The sequence below is a fragment of the Physeter macrocephalus genome, unplaced genomic scaffold, assembly GCF_002837175.3.
Source record: "Physeter macrocephalus isolate SW-GA unplaced genomic scaffold, ASM283717v5 random_141, whole genome shotgun sequence".
Taxonomy (NCBI): domain Eukaryota; kingdom Metazoa; phylum Chordata; class Mammalia; order Artiodactyla; family Physeteridae; genus Physeter; species Physeter macrocephalus.
The window spans coordinates 56,723-62,123 of record NW_021145427.1 but is presented as its reverse complement, the minus strand read 5'-3'; the positions used below and the strand labels follow the sequence as shown (position 1 = coordinate 62,123).

Below are 5,401 nucleotides of genomic sequence, written 5' to 3'. Positions count from 1 at the left end.
GCACAATTAGACTGTTTTCACTTATTATATTTGTACTATTTTTAAAAGTCAATGAGAATATGGAAAAAAAAAAAAAAAAAAGGTAAGCAAACAAACCCAACAGCCTTGACCAGGAAATGACCAGGGCCCAGAGCACCTTACAGCCTCTGCCCAGGTGCACAAGGAGCTCGTTCTAAATTTAAAGGACTAAAACATCAGGAAATGCTAGGTGCTCCTTCCTTTAGTTTTTGTTTGGTTTGTTTACGCTCATGAACCTGGAGGAGGCTGCATCCCTGCCCCTGGTGCCCTTTTGTCCACTTGCCAGGCGACCGTCCATAGCGAGGTCTCTGCGGCGCAGGTGGGACGTGCCGGGAATCAAGGAGAGTTTGGAAGGATGAGCCCGCTGGGCACCGGTTAACCAGGGTTTCGGAGGAAAGAAGGATTTGTAATAAAGACATGCATAGCAGTGCTATTTATAACCCAGAAAACTGGAAGCAACCCAAATCACCCCCCACTGGGACTGGCCTGGCAGATACGCGGAGGAGGGGATGGAGATGCCAGGCCACGTGACATGTGGGGAGGGAGAGCTCCGTGGAGACAAGAGCCTTGTGCGTGGGGGGAGCCAAATATAATGCAGTTTGCACACAGCCACCGTAATTATGGGGCACTGCAGGCATGCGCTCCCTCAGAGGTGTCAGGCCCCGGCCAGGCGGCCAACAGCCAGAGTAACTCAAGTGCTACTGTAGCCGCGGCCCTCCGTATGCGGGCACATGGTCACCTCTTTGCGAATGAGGACACTGGACTCTGTGCTGTAGGGCCGACAGCGGTAAGGGTGGGGGGCAGCCCAGCCCTCCCAAGGCTTAGGGGCAGGTGATCCAGCCGGTCGTGCAGCGCCACCCGGAAAGGGTCCAAATGATGGAAACAGAACTTTAAGATCACAGGCCTTAGCCCCAGGGAAGCAACGCCTACCTCTGAGCGTGCTGCTTCCTCGCACACCCCGGAAACGCGGGTCTCGGGTAGAGGAGGGGAGGTAACACTTTAAACTCTCCCCAGAGGGCCACGTTCCCTCATCCTGCCAGGACTCCCCCCGGCCCTCTTCTGAGGTGCCCCCCACCCCCGTGTGCAGGGTCTCCTGCTCTGGCAGTCATCACATGGGGGTCTCCCAGGTTTCTGGCCTCCCTCCACCGAGGGGTCCTGAGGACAGTGGGTGGAAGAGAGGGCGGGTGGACTCTGCCAGGAGGCCGGCAGAGTGTAGTGGCCTCACTCCTGCCCAGGCCCCAGCCCAGGGTGCCTTGGCCTCCGCCAGCTGCTGCCTGCATCTGGCCTTCCTGGTGGATCAGAAGAAGCTTCACACCATGGACACAGCCCTCCTGCCCCTTTCCCTGGTCCCTGACCCTCCTGCACGGCATCTGCTCAAGGCTGGCAGGCCACTAGGGTTTGAGGGGTCTCATATAGGAGAGGAGGAGGCTCCTTCTCCTTCAGGAAGGTGACTACAGAAACCCCCTCCATACAGCTGGAAGGCAGGACCTCAGCTGGGGTCTCAGCAGGCTGGCCGGTGGGCCTGGACCCTCATAGCCGTCAGTGAGCACAGGCTCCAAAGCAGCCCCGACTGCGGTCGGTCCCCAGGCAGGCTGCCCCTCACACCACCGCAGCTCCCTTGCTCCTACCTGGCTGAGTCTCTATCAAAGTGGCTGGTGCCCAGGGCTTTCTGCCCAGGGTTCTGCAGGGGGGCCATGTTGATTCTGGTCCTACCCTAGGACCCAGGGTCTCCTGAACCCTCCTCACCTTCCCCTTTCTCTCAACTCCCAAGAAAAGCTGCTGGGGGCCACGCCGTGGAAACTGCACATCTCACCTTCTTCGTGGTGTTAATGTTAACAATGTTAATAATAGCTACCATTATTGGCAGGGGGCTAGAAGGTACCCATTATTGGCAGGGGGCTAGAAGGTACCCATCTGGAATCAGGACGTGGTGGCCAGTGCAAAGGAGAAGGGAGTAGGGGCGGGGGTGGGGGCAGGGCTGGGGGAAGACACGAGAGAGGAGCAGCTTCGGGGTAAAGGCATTAAGTTCCACTCAGGGCCTCCTGGCACCACCACCTGCAGGTGAAGATGGACTTGCAGGCCAGAGCAAAGATGGAAACTGAAGGTACAGACCAGGGAATCATACGAAGGAGGAGGGTGGGAGCCATAGTGAATGTCACCAGGAAGAGAGTAAAAGGCCAATTATGGGTCTCCGGGGGAAGCCTGCATTCAGCAGATGGTCTGAGGAAGGGCTGATCACAGAGATCAGATGGAGCAAGCTGAGGCTGAGAGAACTAGGAGAGGAAAGAGTCCTGGAAGCCAGAGTTGAAAAGTGTCCGGGCAGAGAACACTGGTGGTGGGTCCAGTGGCTGGGGCGCAATGTCTCAAGGAGGGTGTGGGGGCAGGGCGTGGAGACAAGCGCCACCTTCTCCATCAAGAAGCTTACCTGTGACTTCCCTGTCTAGATATTATGGATGAGCTGGCACCAGACTAACCTTTCCACCAGAGATAACCATAAAACTGGATGAAATGTATGAGACAACTGTTTTCAGGCCATAGGTGACAGACAGGCCAGACCTGAATCCCTGAGAGAAGGACAACTTACAATCACTCAGCTCAGTGGCACAGAGCACTGGAGCACAGAGGTCACATGGACCTGCTGAGGTAAAGACCAGATCTGGCAGAGAAGCCGTGGGAGTATGTGGGACAGGATGCCGGAGAAGAGGGAGCTGTGTGCGGGTCCCCAGAACTCCATGTGGGGACCTGCAAGTCCTTGGCCAAGAGCCAGGCTGTGCATATAGGCTGGGCAGGATTGGGTCATGCTAAATTAGAGGGCCTTGGGAAACACCTTGGATTTTCCAGGATCTGCAACAACAAAGCACAAAACCAAGGTCATCAGCCAGTGACTGAACTGCCTACACAGCAGGAGTCAAAATTCTTCAGAGGAAATTAACAGAATCTTGAGTTTTACAACATATTAGTCATAATGTCCAACAGTCAATTTAAAAATAATCACTATGTATACAGAGGAACAGGAACTATGATCCCCAGGAAAGAAAAAAGCAATCTACAAAAACTGAAAAACTGAACACAAAATGACCCAGATGTTGAACTTAGGGACTTTAAGGCAGCTATTATAACTGTGTTCAAAGAATTAAAGAAAGATATGGTCTTAATCAGTGAATGGATTGGAAATTTCAGTCCCCAAATGGAAAATGTATATAAAGATAGATCAATGGAAATGATCTAATCTGAAGATTAGAGAGTTGAAAGGCTGAAGGAAAATGAATAGTGCCTCAGAGACCTGTGGAACAATATAAAATGATCTCACACATGTGTAACTGGAGCCTCAAAGGAAGTAGTGTGAAATTGAGGCAGAATGAATGAAAACACAATGGTCAAAAACTTCCCAAATTTGATGAAAAACATCAATTTACATACCCAATAATCTCAACAAACCAATAATCTCAAACATCAATTTACATATCCAGTAATCTCAATAAACCCCAATCAGAATCACACTCAGACAGACAAAGTTCCGAAGACCAAAGAGAATTCTGAAAGCAGCCAGAGAAAAAAGACACGTTGCTTGCATGGGAACGATTATAAGAATTATAACAGACTTCTCACCAGAAACAATGGAAGCCAGACAACAGTAAAATGACATCATCAAAGTGCTGTAAGAAAAAAGCTATCAACTGCCCCAAATTCTTATCCGGTAAAAATGTCCTTAAAAAAAAAGTTGAAATAAATTCACATGAACAAAACTAAGAGAGTCCATTGACAGAAGACACACACTACAGTTAAGGTAAATGACACCAGATGGAAACTCAGACCTACAGGAAGGAATGAAGAGCACAGGTGGAGAAACCTGGCAGACATGGTCTAACCCACACAGCAGAAGAGAGCATCACCAGAGTAGGACAAATCGACTTTGCAGCACTACCTCTGCGTCATTGATGAGGAACACAGGGGAAGTAAAACGAACGAGACATTCTACAAAGCAGCAGACCTGAACTCTTCAAAAATTTCAAGGCCCAAAAGGAAGGAAAGACTGGAGAACTGCTCTAGGCAGAAAGAAACTGAACACACACAACGGCTAAATGCAACTCGGGGTCCTGGGCTGAATGCTGAGCCTATAAAGGACATTATTAAGGCCACAGGCAACATTTGCGTGGGATTAGATGGTGATATTGGAGCAAGAATAATTTCCTGATTTCAACAGTTGTACTGGGTTGACGTAGGAGAGGACTCTTGTTTTGCACAGGGACATGGAGGGATAATGAAGAATCATGCCTATGGCTTATTATCACATGAGTCAGAAAGAATACATAGAGAAACAGATTTATAAGGCAATTGAAGTGAAGTGTTAACAATTGGGGAATTTGGTTGAAGAGCATATAGGTGCTCTTTGTACTATTTTGCAACTTTTCTGTAAATTCGAGATTATTTTTTAAAAACATTTAAATAAGAAGCATCTTCTTTGGGGCAAAAAGGAGGAAGAGAGGGCAACAGAATGGGTCAAAGTTCAAGAAAGATAATTGTTTTAAATTATTTTTATCGAGGTATCACATATATACAGAAAAGTGCACAAATCACAAGTATGTACACACAAAAAACTTCCACCTTCACCCAGCACCCAGGTTAGGAAACAAAACAATAGCTGCATGCTTCCTATCCTCTCCCAGTTATGAGCCCCCCCCCCGCACCATGGCAGCCGCTATGGCGACCTTTGCCAACACAGATTAGTATGGCTGTTTGTGAAGTTTCAACAATTGGAGTTGTGAAACATTTTCTCATTTGTGTCCAGGTTTTCCCCCTCAATACCATGTGATGTCCAAACACGTTTCTGTGTCTAGGACTAGCAACATTTTCATTGCCACACTATCTCCAACCATGCAACTATACCACTATTCCTGCATCCATTATGCTGCTGTGAACATCCTTGCTCATGTCTCGGTGAAAGTGTGTGCATTTCTTTTGGCAAATACCTAGGAGTGAATTTCTGGGTCATTGGGGATGAGTAAGCTCACCTTTAATGGACACTGCCAATTTTTCCCACAGTGGTTGTACCAAGTTACATTCCCACCAACACAATATATGAATTTTGGCTGCTCCACAGTCTAGCTAGTAAGAACTGGTGTTGTAAGATTTGGGTGGGTGGGTGTGACATTGTGATCTTAACTTTCATTTCCCTGATAACTTGAGGGTGAGCACTTTCTCATATGTTTTTGGGCCATTTGGATATCCCTTTTTGTGAAGTGCAGTTCATGTTTTCCCCAATTTTTCTATTGGTTGCTTGTCTTTTTCTTATTGATTTGTAGAAATTCTTTTTTTTTTTTTTTTTTTTTTTGCGGTACGCGGGCCTCTCACTGTTGTGGCCCCCCCCGTTGCAGAGCACAGG

General features: G+C 48.5%; 1 pseudogene; it reads left to right on the top strand.

The window, feature by feature from the left end:
* Positions 1-248: 248 nt before the first annotated feature.
* Positions 249-5,401, top strand: part of LOC129391828 (homer protein homolog 2-like) — an 18,226-nt pseudogene continuing 13,073 nt past the window's right edge.